This window comes from Nannobrachium achirus (assembly GCF_963921795.1).
Source record: "Nannobrachium achirus genome assembly, chromosome: 13".
NCBI lineage: Eukaryota > Metazoa > Chordata > Actinopteri > Myctophiformes > Myctophidae > Nannobrachium > Nannobrachium achirus.
In genome coordinates this window covers 50,210,518-50,225,501 of record NC_137833.1, presented here as the reverse complement: position 1 = coordinate 50,225,501, position 14,984 = coordinate 50,210,518, and the positions used below count along the sequence as shown (strand labels likewise).

The window sequence follows — 14,984 nt, the reverse complement described above, 5'->3', positions numbered from 1 at the left end:
CACAGCGCGGCACTCGTCTTTTGAATCCTTTTGAAGTGTCTTTTGAATCCTTCTAAGGTTTTTTGAAAAACCTATGTTTCTATGTCAGCAATCTGGCCAGCCATCATCAAAGAAAAGGTCCTTTTCACTTAGCTGGAGCTCAGTTAGTCTGTTCTTGAGAGACTACTATGTCAGTGGTTCTCTAACCTTTTCATGTGTAGGACCCCCAAAATGATATGTATTTGGCCACGGACCCCCCATCTCAAAATATTTAGTTCCAGGGACCCCGCAGAAGCAACATTTGAGTTACAAACGTTCGCTTTGAAAATACATATATTCAAAGATTTGCACACATTTTCACGACTTTTTTCCAAAAATATCAGATCTACAAGCTCGCAGCGCGGCACTCGGTGCCGCGCTGTGAGCTTGTATATCCGCTATTTTTCACTGGTTAAAGCATTCAATAATTCTAGGTGTGTGTGTGCCTGTGTGGGAGTAAAAGCGAACAAGAAGGGGAACCTCCAGCTTCTTGACAGCCGTACACGCGCGTGTCGTGTCCGTCTGTCCGTCTGCCTGTCTGTCAGAGCGGATATTTCTGTCTGCTTAGTGGCTGGCCCCGCCGGCTTGCCAGAGACACTATGTCATCGCTGGCTGCCTGCTGTCATTGGCTAAAAAGGAGCGAGGCAGAGAGAGAGAGTGACAGAGAGGGGGAGAGATAGTGTGCTGTGCGCGTGACCAGTGGTGTAAAGTAACTAAGTACATTTACTTAAAGGGGAAGACCACCCATTTTCAATATTGAACTATGTCATTAATATACCTTAGAGGAGTTGTGTGGAAATAGAACAAAAGTTCCCCCACTTCTGTGTTGCCTAGAACTGGAAGATTGATTTTGGGATTACAACAACGGTGTGATGTCATCAAGTTGTACTTTACAATACAAACCCCAAAATCAATACTCCAGTTCTACCACTACTTCTCGGATCCAAAATGTTTACTTTCACTCCACTACATTTATTTGAAAACTTTAGTTGCTAGTTACTTTGTAATATAGCTTTGTAAAATGAAGCAATACGCCACAAGAGGCATGTATGGTTACCTGGCATTTTATAACGGCTGAGAGGCGTGGTGAGACATGAGGTGCAGCCGAGTGTCTCCAACCCTCTCAGCCGTTATAAAATACAGGTAACCACATGCCTTGCATGGCTTATTGCTTTTCTAAAACAGTTACAATATGGCAACATGAAAAATCATAGACATGTACCAATTAAAACTGTTCTATTTCACTAATACTTCACTACAAGGTCTGAAAGAAAGTAGCTCCAGGCTACAAGAAAGCAGTTCCCAGCTTTTTTGCCAACAACACAGGTGCAGATAATTGGTGCACTGTGGAACACTGTGGAAAGAAATAACGCACCTGGGTTTGATAGAAACTGATTCAAGGTGTGTGTTATAGTCTCATATACCACAGCAATTAAAGGGAAACCAGCCAATCACAATCAAGGAATGAAACTAGCCGTTTTAGAATAGCAGATCTACAAGCACACAATGCTTCGCGATGCGAGGAGTTGTGTGCTTGTAGATCGTCTATTTTCACTATCATAAGTAGTTTTGGAAAATAATAACAAAAAAGTAAGGTTTTGGACATACAAGGTTTCCACCCGACAACGATGATATACTTTACCTAGCAGCAAGAACCCCAAAAGGGATCCCGTCTTGAAAGGTTTAGTAACAAAATGGGGTTCTCGTCCAAAATGGGTTAAGACCTGAGGCCGATTCTACACATGCCTTCTAAATCATCAGTTTCACTCAAATAACAGATATACAAGCGAGGCATGTTTACTACGCCGGGGCGATAGTTCGTGTTTTACTGCCACGTGTGCAACTAGAGCGATGGATGGGGACTGCGTCATCTTGATTGCGGAGTCACCCATGCTGTTTTGAGTGTGGCACGTTGATTGCAAACACCTGTTCGTCTTTCTTTTTGCCAGAAAAGATGGCCGTGGGATGATGTAATGGAACGTCGTTTATTTTTTCTATACGTTTTATCTTCACCGATAATGAAGGGCCACTCGTGCTCACGACGGTGAAACGTTAACTCATTCATTGCCAAGAATATCTAACCAAACTACTAACCATTGTCAGCTATCTTTCGTTTAGCTATAAATAGCACATCTACAAGCTCAAAACTGTAGCTCAGCTATTTCTGCTACTTTTGGGTGACACAGAATGACGAAGTAGGGCTAGGGCTGTCACAACTATTACATAATCGTCTAATCGCAATGATTTGACATAATCGCAATTATTTGACATAATCGCAATTATTTTGGGATAATCGTCATAATCGTTTACATGTTGAAAAATGTTTATATATGTTCAAACATTTGAAAAATAGTGGAAATAACAGATCTACAAGCTCACAACGCGTCGCATCGCGACACGTTGTGAGCTTGTAGGTCGGCTATTTCCACTATCAATGTTCTTTTTAAAGTGTAAAGTTGTCAAATGTGTCCTTCATTTCTTTGTATATTTAGGTTATGCGTCATATTTGCCATGTGCAACCTCAAAGCCTTACAAGCCATATAGGAATGCAATTATCAACGACAGAAACACAATTAAATCGCAATTATTTGAATGACAATTAATCGTCATGTAAAATGTCATAACCGTGACAGCCCTAAGTAGGGCATTAATTAAACGTTATAATATGAAGGTTTCTGCCTGCAATGTGGCTCCCTGCAGTGTGTGTGGAAATATAGTGGCCCTCTCCATCATCCAAGTTTCCCACCCCTGCTCTAGTCAGAGAGGAGATCCCCGTATTTACGTACGTACATACTAAGTACGTACGTATTCTGTCAATGTTGTCTCTCCCCCTGCCTGGTTCTTGTGTCCTCCTGGACATGGTGTAACAAAACAATACTCCCCTGTTTATGTGCCTTACGTTGACGCCGCTTATCTCTCTGTGCGTAACCTGAACCCCTCCTCAGCCTATATGGGTGTGTTAGAGAGAGAGAGAGAGAGAGAGAGAGAGAGAGAGAGAGAGAGAGAGAGAGAGAGAGAGAGAGAGAGAGAGAGAGAGAGAGAACTGTGCAGCTGCAATACCCAACTCTCTCTCTCTCTCTCTGTCTCTCTCCCCCTCTCTCTTCAGAAAGGGTTGCAGGGACTTGCCAGTATTTTCATTCCCTCTCCAGGCATTTCCGCACACTAACAAAGCCCAGCCCGAGTGATGAAACACAGAGGAAGCAGCTTTTGTGAAGGGGAGCCGTTTTTCGATGTGCGCGCGCACGCGCGTGCGTGTGTGTGTGAGCATTTGTGTGTGTGTGTGTGTGTGTGCGCGCGCGCGTGCACACCCTGGCTCACATAGCTTGTTACATACAAAATGTGCCTTTTGGCTCATAATAATAAGTAAGTTAGTAGGCTAATGGGACCTTGTTTTGGTAGCGGTGGCAGTCGCTACAGCGCTAGCAGAACAACCGTATCCGTTTCAGAAAAAGGCAGAGTGGTAATTACCCGGTTTAATACCGGTGGCTCGTTGGGTTAATTGGCGTATGTTCTTTTTTTATTTATACTTCTTTATTTATTTTTTTACAGTGATGCCCTTTCACAGCCCCACTTCCTCTCCGTCCGTCGCCACAGGAAGTGTGTTCTGTAACCCGGGTCACAACCCTCCAGGGTGTCCTGTCAATAGAAAGGGTTTCAATAGGACCCTCTATAACACTGTAAAAGAAAGAAAAAACATCTCCTTTTGTAGTGGTGTAAAGTAACTAAGTACATTTGCTTAAGTACTGTACCTATACAGTTTTGAGGTATTTGTACTTTACTTGATTATTTCCAGTTTTCAGTACTTTTACTTCTACTCCACTACATCTCGGATCCAAATATTGTACTGTTACTCCCCTGCAATTATTTGAAAGCTTTAGTTACTAGTTACTTTGCAGATATAAATGATTATATTATAAAACATACATTAATGCACTTTAGCCCTATTCCATACCGTAGCTATTTGAAAATAGCCGATCTACAAGCTCACAAGCGTCGTGAGCTTGTAGATCTGCTATTTTCAAACATTTTGTACTTTTACTTTTGGTACTTAAAGTACATTTTGATGCCAACACTTTCGCACTTTTACTCAAGTACATTTTGAATTCTGGACTTTTACTTGTAACAGAGTATTTCTAGACATTGCAGTATTGATACTTTTACTCAAGTAAAAAAATGCGGGTACTTTTCCCACCACTGTCCTTTTGTTCGTTCAACTTAAATGGCCGTGGCAACAGGAAATATACACTTAACGTCGCCGTACCGTACGTGTGCTAAAGAGCCCTGTGGGTTTTCATTTAGTTGTTTCATTTTTTTCCCCTCATAAAGCCTGTTTTGTGTGTTCAGCGTACGTACGTTGCCCTGGACGTCTTTTCTGACAGACATTCCCTCCTTGCTTTCCCTTCTATGTGTGGATAGTGTTTTTTTTTTTCTCCAACAGATTTCTCTTGGGCCGCGGCCAGTACCGGGGTCTAGCGCTCACACGCCAACATAATTTCCACTGCCTCGCTCCTTTTCAGAGGTCATGAGCTACCGAACGCTCTGGATCAGGGGTTTTCTAAGTGGGTGACGGGGCACCCCGGGGTGCTGCAGCGACGGCAGTCCAGGGGTGCCGCGAGATCATTTGATGTTTGGAATCTATTTGGACACTTGAAAAAATATTTAGTATCATTTTAAACTTGAAGTAAAAAAGTTATTTTCAGTCAGTTCTAACCAAAATGGCTATTATCTCAACGTTTTCCTCGCAACATAATCACTAAAATATCGTCGCTGTCGGGCAGAAACCTCGTATCTCCAAGTTTCAAAGGTGTACGTCTTTTGGTAAAGCAAAGCCCTGCTTCATCATACAAGACTGTCGCACAAAACTAGTGAAAACAGCAGATCTACAAGCATGCGAGGCGTTGTGTGCTTGTAGATCTGCTGTTTTCACTAGTTTAGTTAATTTTATAGATGATAAATACAAAACAAACAGTTTTGGACATTCAAGGTTTCCACCCGACAACGACGATATGCTATAAATATAAGGTGCTGGGAGTGAAAATTATAATGTAGGGGTGCCTTGGAATAAAACAAATATTCATGGGGTGCCCTGAGACAAAAAAAGTTTGGGAACCCCTGCTCTGGATGGCGTGTGCGTGTGCGTGTGTGTGTGTGTGTGTGTGTGTGTGTGTGTGTCTGTGCGTGTCTGTGCGTGTGCGTGCGCGTGCACGTGCACATGTGTGCGTGCTGCGTGCGTGCGTGTGCGTGTGTGTGTGTGTGTGTGTGTGTGTGTGTGTGTGTGTGTGTGTGTGGGGGGGGGGGGGGGGGGGTTCTTGTGGGTCTGGGGGTTAAAACCGCCATGACTGGAGCCTTTTTTCGCGAGAACTGATGCTTGTCGTTTTGTTTTTTGCTCCGTCCGCGTACGTTTCCCCCCGCATCCTGCGAGGCTTTCTTTCTTTTTTTTCTCTCTTGACACACGCGTATGACCCCATAAACAGGGATTTTGGACCCGACCGGAGAAAATAACCTCCGTAATTACTGGGTAACAACGTGGACCTGCCCACAGCGGGAGAGAGAGAGAGAGAGAGAGAGAGAGAGAGAGAGAGAAGAAACAGAGAGAAGGAGGGAAACTAGGAGAGAAAGAAAAAAAGAAAGGAAAAGGGGGATAGACTGCCAGAGAGAGAGAGAGACTCCATCCGCCTGTGCATTCCTCTTTGCTGTGTCATGGTAGGGCTGAGTTCTCCGTCAGTCACTCCGTGCACACAGAGAGCTCCACGAGGCACACAGGCTGGACAAGATGGTTTAAAGCACTTTAAACCACTGCGTTTCCCAAACAGTGGGTCAGGACCCACTGCAAGGTTCTCAAACTTTGGTTAGATATGGTTATAGGTGGTTAAATTGATTGTAGACGCTATCCTTCATGGGGGACCTCCTGGCAGCCCCCGAAGGACCCCTGGCGGTCCCCGCACCCCGCTTTGAGAACCTCTGATTTATAGGCAACATTAACCCTGGAGCTTCTATTTTATCAAAATGTTTAAAAAAAATATATGTTAACAAAATGTTCACAATGACTTTCTTTCTTTTTTCTTTTTTTTTTTTTTAACATTTTGTCAACATTCATGTCAATTTTCGGAAGTGGTCTCTACAAGCTTGTATAGCTTTATTTTTTTTAGCTTGATCTTCCAAAAGCTGATAAGAGCGGCCTGACCATGAAACAACATGGACTAGCCTTACTTTTACGACTGTATTTTTGATGATATCTTCTGCATAGTACTGTGTTCTATCATTCAATGTTATACGAGTTAAGGACCTCAATTTAAACAAGCCATAGGCTTTTTTGGGGGTTTATCCTTTTCAGTTGACCTTGTACCAGTGAACTGTCATGAAACTGTACCTTTTCCTATGCAAACTTCTAATAAAGTTTTCAATCAATCAATCAATCAATGGTCAAATGAGGTACATGTTATGGACACTGACATTAAAACTAGAGATACTACTGTCTCATGATCTGCAAAACATGTTCATATATATCTAGAGATGCTACTGTCTGACGCACTGCAAAACAGCACACAGTAGATGTTTGTTCATAGCTGTCTGTCTAAAGATACTACTGCCCGACTCTCTGAGAACAGCACTACAGTAGAGGCTTGTCTGTCTGTCTGTCTGTCTGTCTGTCTGTCTGTCTGTCTGTCTGTCTGTCTGTCTGTCTGTCTGTCTGTCTGTCTGTCTGTCTGTCTGTCTGTCTGTCTGTCTGTCTGTCTGTCTGTCTGTCTGTCTGCCTGTCTGCCTGCCTGCCTGCCTGCCTGTCTGTCGTATCTAGAGATACTACATTCCGACTCTCTGCAAGACGGCCCTATATCGTCACTGTCGGGCAGAAACCTTGTATCTCCAAATTTCAAATTTGTATGTTTTTTTGCAAAGTAAAGCCCTGCTTCACCAGATAAGGCCGACGCACAAAAGTAGTGAAAACAGCAGATCTACAAGCACACAACGCTTCGCGGTGCGAGGCGTTGTGTGCTTGTGGATCTGCTGTTTCCCCTAGTTTAGATCCTTTTTTTTAATGATACAAACAAACGGTTTTGGACATACAAGGTTTCCACCCGACAACGACCGACGATATGCTTATTCATAGATTTTGCCCACTCTCTTCACTCTCTGTCCACAAAACGACACCATCTCTTATGAGGACGAGGAGGATTTCTCAAATTCTACTATACTTTCGGGGACGTTTGGCCCCAGACAAGTACACAAACACACACACACACACACGCACGCACGCACGCACGCAGGCGGTCACGTGGCCTCCTGTGGTCTGGTAGAGTTGGCAGGGTTGCCGCGGCCCTGTGAGACTGAATGTGTGTGTGGTTGGCTCTGTGCCTGCCTGTCTGCCTTCCTGTCATTCAGCCCGGTTAAAGAGTCCTTGTTGAAACCGACCGCGCCGGTGCCCGGCCACTACGGGAGCCATTCACGTCTGTTAAAACAGAAAAAAACAGGCACAGCATTAACAGCCAAGTCCTGTCAGCGAACGGCGCTCTCGCTCGCAAAACCTCATACCAGCGTAAATACGCTGAGAACCTGTGACAGTACAGCGGTGTGTTTGGTTAAGAAGCTACTGTACAAGCTCACCACGTCCACGTGTCACGCTTTCATTATTCGGGAGGAGATTTAGTAGGAATGAAACACAGGACAGGAGTTTAGGCTGCTGCTGCTAAGAGCAAGTGTCAAGAGCCATTGGTCATTAATTTGAATCAGCTGTGTCTGTGTGGAGTAAGTAGGCAGACTAACTTTCTGATTTCTGTCAGGTTAGGTTGAGTTCCCACATTGTTGTTGACTGACCCGGATCACTGAAATTAATTGAATGACTGACAAAAGGAAGTCCATATTGTGGCCAACTCCTTATTTGGGGGACTTCCGGGTGCTGCAAATGAAGATTGAAATGAAGAGCAGTCCGTCCTCTAGTTTTTAAATTCTATACAACTCTATGGTCCACCTTCAGAAAAAAATCTGCAAGCTTGTAGATCTTCTATTTTTGAATAGCTAAAACTTTCAATTCAGAATAATTTCATTTTCAGATCCCCCAAGGCAGTAGTTGTCAAAGACTTTCAGACCCCCAAATTGATATATACAGTATACATATTTGGCCATGGCAATGGACCGGGGTCCATTGCTAACTATATATCAATTTGATGGTCCGAAAGTGTTTGAGAATGACTGCCTTACGGGGGTCCCATCTGGCTGCTCTGGCCCCTGAGCCCCATCTGAACAGAGGAAACGCGTGCGTATGTCTGGATGACGGCAGTATGACACGCTGCCGGGCCGTCCGCCGTCTTATCCTCATGCGTCTGCACTGCTGTCATAGCACTGACTACATGTCACCTTCTGTAGCGGCTCTGGCAGCTGCCCATGTCTCTCTGACTGTCTTGCGTGCATGTGCGTTTGTATCAAATGCCAAATGTCCCTAGCCTAGTTCCAGACCCTGAATCTCTAGCCACACCCCTTTACATTTTTATTTTGGCGATTCAGGGGTCTAGAATTGCTCTCATTGAAGAGGCTTTCCTCGTTCGAAAATCCGTACGGCGAATCAGCGGTGTGAATCAGCATGGGTGGGGATTTCCCAGAACTCATGTGCAATTCGCCGCCGCCGGACCGCACACATCGCGTCGCGGTAAAATGCGGTAAATTGCGGTAAAATGCGATCGTATCAATCTCGCTATGAAACATCAGTAGCAGACATGTTATGTTGAGTTTGATTACTAATTCGTTGTACTCCTATTCCTGCTGTTTCTTTGGTTAGCAAGTAGCACTAGCAAGCAACAGGCTAGCCACTAGCCAGCCACACATAACAACACTACATCATCTGCTTTGCTACTGTTGTGTTGGTCAGACGGTGAACCAATCGCAGAAGACTGCTTCTTTGGCAACGCCCATCCTTGAAATTGCCTTAGATGAGAGCAAGTTCAGACTGAATAATGGAGTGAAACGAAATGTCAATTCAGGCTGAGTGTCAGACTAAAATGTCCCCACAAGTGTAGAAGAATTTGAGATAATACATTGTGTGGACAATTTCCATTTTCCGGGTCAGGCTTACAATTAGGAAAATATTCAGGTCGAGGTAGGGAGTTAGGATTGGGTCCTCACATAGTTGCAACCGTAGGTCGCAAGTTTACTACTATCTCTGTCTGTCTGTACGTCACGCCTGACACTGTGGTTCTATGAGTTTGTCTGTGGTTCTATATGGGTTTGCCACTCTGACATGACGCTCTGGCTAGATGTCCCGTTTATGCCCATATATGGAGATCACTGATTGCATCACGAGTCACACTTGCAAATTAATTACGTCCTTGTCCGTTTTATAGCCCATATATGGAGATCCCTGTCCCGATGTCATCAATATTAAGCGCATATCTGGGAATGCCCATATTTGGTTCTGACATCACATTGTTGACTATCATGCAGGCGTCTCCATATATGGGTAACTGGGTCCAATATACATCACTGGCCAGATGGCCAAGAATTGGCTGGTCGCATGTCGCCCTGAGGCGTCTTAATAGTATTTGTGTGTGTGTGTGTGTGTGTGTGTGTGTGTGTGTGTGTGTGTGTGTGTGTGTGTGTGTGTGTGCGAGTCTGCATGTGTGTTAAATCTGTCGCTCTCTATGTTCTGACGTCCGTGTGCTAATCGCTTTGGCTGATCCCTGCCAGTGGTCTGTGTGCGTGTTTGCGCGCGCGTGTGTGCGTGCGTGCGTGCGTGCGTGCGTGCGTGCGTGCGTGCGTGCGCGTGTGCGTGTGCGTGTGTGTGTGTGTGTGTGTGCGAGGCAGATGTTCCACGGGCGGCAGCGCTGCACATCCTCCTTCACACGCGGCAGAAGGAAGATTAACCATCCTTTTATTTATTTATTTATGTGCCTCCTGTATCTCTCGCTCCCCAGCACTCCGACACCACCCAGCACCACCCACAGGCCTCCTAGCTAATCCCTCCCTGCTATAGGAAGGAGTGTTGGGTGGAGAGCAAAAAAAAACGAACGTGGCAAAAAAGAAAATCAGAAAATGGAAACTAGAGCTAAAAGATGGCAGAGCAGCTCAAAGGGATGTCGTCGCTGTCGGGCAGAAATCTCTCATCTCCATATTTGATACTTTTTGTGGGGTTTTTTTGTGTGTAAATTAACTCCCTACTTGTCGTACTTGATCATACGAGAGCCTTTTCAGGCCACGACCCCCAAAATAATATTTTAACTGGGGACCCCCCCACCCTGACGAGCACTAAGAGTTGCGGAATTACATTTTGTATAACATGTAGCATATTAGCATGTAGATCGTCTATTTTCACAATTTCAGACTCTATTTGACAATTTGGCCAATGTTTAATTTGTCATTTTAGAGGTATTAAAAAGTCCTCAAATTGTCACTTTAGACATGTGTGCAGGTACCCAACATACACTTAAACTTTATGCTGGTTTGTTTACTGTTAATGTTGCACATTAAGTTAATCATCTGAGGACCCCCCAAAAATAATTAGCGGACCCCCCTGGGGGTCCCGACCCACAGGTTGAGAACCACTGCAGTATATCACAAAGGCTGTGCAGGTAGAGCACACAACATGCCCCTAAAAAGTAAAAATTATAATTAAAATATAAAACAAATATTTTAAGAAAATCACAAAACCCGTCTTTTTGGCATTTGTCACTTGAATTAGAGTGACTTAGTGACCCTTCATGGCTTTTAAAGTAGGCAAACCCCCCAATGCAATGCTTTGTTTTCAAGAGTCAGCATTACAAAGAACCCCAAAACCTACCACTTCCATACAGAATGGGATGAAAACCTTTTTCCACACTATTTCCCATTATTCTGAGTGCATTGTCTTCGCCAGTGCTGCTATTCCAAAAAAAAAAAAAAAAACTCAGGTAAATGTTTTGGCGTGGGTAGATCATGTTGAGCTGGTCATTTTAAAAGTAGCTCTCAAGTCATAAAAAGTGTGGGCACAACTGTACTAGAGCGTCACACAAAAACATCAGATCTACAAGCTACTTTTGATGTTTTTGAATTTAAATCCGGAAAAGTAACAGTTTTGGTTCCAACCGTCAGAGACAATATGAGCTATGCATTCAATCAACTGTGCTGCGATGCAAACGCAAGAACCAAAGCTACATGTACCTTTCCCTGTATACAATACACATAAACTCCATATATGGACATAAAAGGGACACAGACAGTCAGATACAGTAGCAGGACAGACAGACAAACAGATACTGTATATTTATGAGCAGACGGGTACAATGGGTATTGTATAACCGACTCGCCTCGTTTCCCAGGTCACGGACCAATTTTTATGGGTCCTGACTCGAATATGAATCCAATTTTCTTTTCCTACAAAAAATATATTTCAAAAGATGGAAAATCTTTTGCATTATAAAAAACAAACAATCAAACAAATCTAAGAATTTCCATAGATAAAATATTATAATAATTAAGATCGGGTCCCGGGCCAAAGTCTAATTTCTCTTTTGGGCCATGGGCTAAAAGGTTTGGGAATCTCTGCTCTCAATGGAAGAGTATGGAGACCACCTCCAAACCGCTGCTAAAATACCTAAATGTAGATTTTTTATAGGGCTAAGTTTGTGTGTGTGTGTGTGTGCGTGCGTGCGTGCGTGCGTGCGTGCGTGCGGGCGCGCAGCATAACGTCATGTTATTTTGCTCTGCTCTGCAGGTGCTGAGGGGCCCCTCAGAGCCACAGGCATCTCGGGGGCCTGGGCCGGGCTCTGGACGGGGCCCAGCGCCGGGGCCCACAACATGCCTCCCCTTCCTTCCATCATAACCAGCAGCAGACCCACCCCGTTCCCTGCCCCTTGCAGGAAACCCCAATGAAAACCAGCCCGCCGTCTGGCTTTCTGGTTCCGTGCGAAAAACCACCGTCGTCCTCCTCCTCAACAGGAAAGACTTTAACCCAACTAGGACGGGAACCCCTTTTGTGTGGTTTTTTACCTTTCAAGACGAGGAACCCCGCTTGGGGTTTGAACCCCATGTACCGTACACATTTTTTGAAATGTTTTAACACAGTGTTTCTCAAAGTGGATTCCAGGGACTCTGTGGGTTCCTTTAGGGGGGGGGGGGTCTAAATTGACCCATAAAAGTCTGTAACTCTGACAGTGTACAAATGGAACCAAATGGACCTGACGGGTTCATTTGGTTCCATTTTTTACACTGTCAGAGTTATGGGGAGACCTTGAAATTTTAAAGTTTGAGAAACACTGTTCCCCGCCATTGAGGAGTATGTTCTGCAATTGGTCTTTTCATGTTTTTAACGTATATCACAGTCTCCTGTACAAGGAGATATGCAGGAACTAAATTTGCCATGATGCTTTGAGAGATGACGTCACCAACAAGTATGGACACCTCCATAGACCTTATTCACACCACGGCCATCTTGGATCACATGGGGTGGCAGCCTGCATTACAAACCATTGTAAACAATGGAGCGATGGAACAAGTACAACACGTACAATGGCTATTGTATTATCAGGTGGAGCAGGTGGAGTATTGTGCAAATTGGCTATTTTAGTGATTCATCAATACGACAAAGTATATCATCACTGTCGGGGCAGAACCCTCTTATCTCCATATTTTAACTTTAACTGTAAATTAACCCCTTACTTGATAATATTACAGCCTCACACAAAAGCATCAAAAGTAGTAAAACGAGCCTGCAGATCTGCCACTTATATAGCCGTATACATAGGGGCGTAAGTGGGTTTCAAATAGCGAATAATCGCTATACACTTTGACAAAGCTCCCAGGGTAATACAAAAACAAGCCACCATGAAAACGCGGATGGAATTCAACAGGGAGGCGAAGAGCGTGTTTACCTGTACAAGCGGCGAGCGCGGAGTGTGGCGGTGTAGAGGCGTTCTCCTCCCCCTCCCCCCCTCCTCCCCTCCTTCATGTATTCCTCTGGCGCGCGACTCCCGTCCTCCGCAGCGCCTCGCTCTCCTCCTCCAGTCTCAAGATGTACTCTGAAGAAGAAGCAAAAAAACAACGTGCTGTTAGATGAATTTTTTCCTTGTTGCACAAACTGGTCTGGTGAAGAAGTGGGTAGCGTCAGCGTGTCGATATTGCGACGTAGCATTTGTTCGACGCCCCATTAGTTAGACGCTGGTGAATGCTAACCGGGTGAAATGCTAACCTGCCGACGCTGGTGAATGCTAAACGGGTGAATGTTAACCACTATGCCTAAACCTAACCCAAACCCTAACCTCAGTAAAACTATGCCTAACCCTAACCCTAAAATCTAACCCTAACCCTTAGTCGAATTAATGACACGTAGAAATATCTGGCTTTTCCCAAGAAGTCCACTTTAAGAACACTGTACCTTCCGAGGCTTTTTTTCTTTTCTACCTTGCCTCATGGCAGCAGGTGTACAGTATTCACACATGTGCATAAGATGCAAATATTCTGAAGAACATGTACACACCTGCATACAGCATTCAACCCCGTCTTACACCTGTAAGTGTAAACCTGTGATGTGACAATAAAGCCGATAATGATTTTTTGTTTCTTTCTGCAATGACATTCCAGTGAAAAGCCAGGTTCAGACAGAGGGTAAATGAACGATAGACCGCCGGGTCCCTGAATAGAAAAATAAAATTAAAAAAAACATGTACGCAGAAAGCCACTGGGGAGTTTGCTACACAACCCCTCCCCTCCCACACACACACACACACACACACACACACACACACACACACACACACACACACACACACACACACACACACACACACACACACACACACACACACACACACACACACACTTACTTTACTCTACCACCTAAACCCTTGCTGAGACCCGACAAACCAATGAACCACTGCACCTCCCATTACCGCACAGAGCTTGTATACTGCATTGCGCGCACACACACGCACGCACGCACGCACACACACGCACACGCACACACACACACACACACACACACACACACAGGAACAATGTCCTTCCTAAAGGTTATCAGCAGCCCAGCACTTGGTCAGCCATCATCCCCGAGTCCATTACACACTCGCACACAGAGTTGGCCGAAGCCAGCTTCAGTGCCTTTTAATACACTTCCTTTTTAGACTCTCCTTTTCAGACCCTGCTGGGATCCTTTTTTTAGCTGGGAGGAGAGGGGGAGGGCAGTTCTCAAAGTGGGGGTCCTTGAGTGGGTTCCAGTGGGGTGCACCGCCAAATTAACCACTTTACAGCCTTATTATGCTACTGTAGTTCAGCTATCTACAAGCTATCACAATTAGAGTTCTCAAATTCTGCCCGAACCCGACCATACCCGAACCCGTCCTGACATTTAGGGTAGGGGAGGGCCTAAAATGTATGCTAACTAGTATAGGGCCGGGTAGGGCGTCGGGCCGACCCAGTTAGGGCCCAGTTAGAGCCGGGCCTTAATTTTCAGGCCCGTTGAGAACTCTAATCACAATCCTAAATGTAGGTCCACGTCCAAATAGAGGGTATGCGCGTGACATCATCATCATACCTGAAAGACAGTTATGTGGGAACGCCTACTGAGTGGCAAAAAAATACTTTCTGGCCTTGACAGCCCATACATCCAAACAGAAAAGTCCCATCTGATTGCATTAAACGACGTTAAACAAATTATTTTGTGGGGGTCCCCAGATGATTAGCTTAATGTAAATGTTTTCTCACTCAATGGTAAACAAACCAACACAGAGTACATGTGTATACAGGGTATCTGCACATTTCTAAAGTGACAATTTAAGGACTTTCAAGACCGTTTTAATACCAAACTGGCCAAACTGGCAGATATTAAGTAAGCAAGAGGCGAACATTGTGAAAATAGCCGATCTACATGCTCACAACGCCTCGCAACTATTTTCACAATATTCATCTGTGGAACCGAGTCACATTAAATCAAATGTAATACCTGACAATTTCCGAGTGCTTATCAGGGTGGGGGTCCCCAGTTCAAATATGTTTATTTTGGGGGTCAC

The 14,984-nt window shown here is 44.6% G+C and overlaps 1 protein-coding gene across 1 annotated transcript in view; it reads right to left on the bottom strand.

Moving 5' to 3' along the window:
• zmiz1a (zinc finger, MIZ-type containing 1a) overlaps window positions 1–12,908 on the bottom strand; it is a 223,293-nt gene extending 210,385 nt beyond the window's left edge. Inside the window, exon 1 of the mRNA XM_080740460.1 lies at window positions 12,852–12,908. The gene's annotated coding sequence lies outside the window, so the exon portion shown is untranslated. The remainder of the gene's footprint in view (window positions 1–12,851) is intronic.
• Between the last annotated feature and the right edge of the window lie 2,076 nt (window positions 12,909–14,984).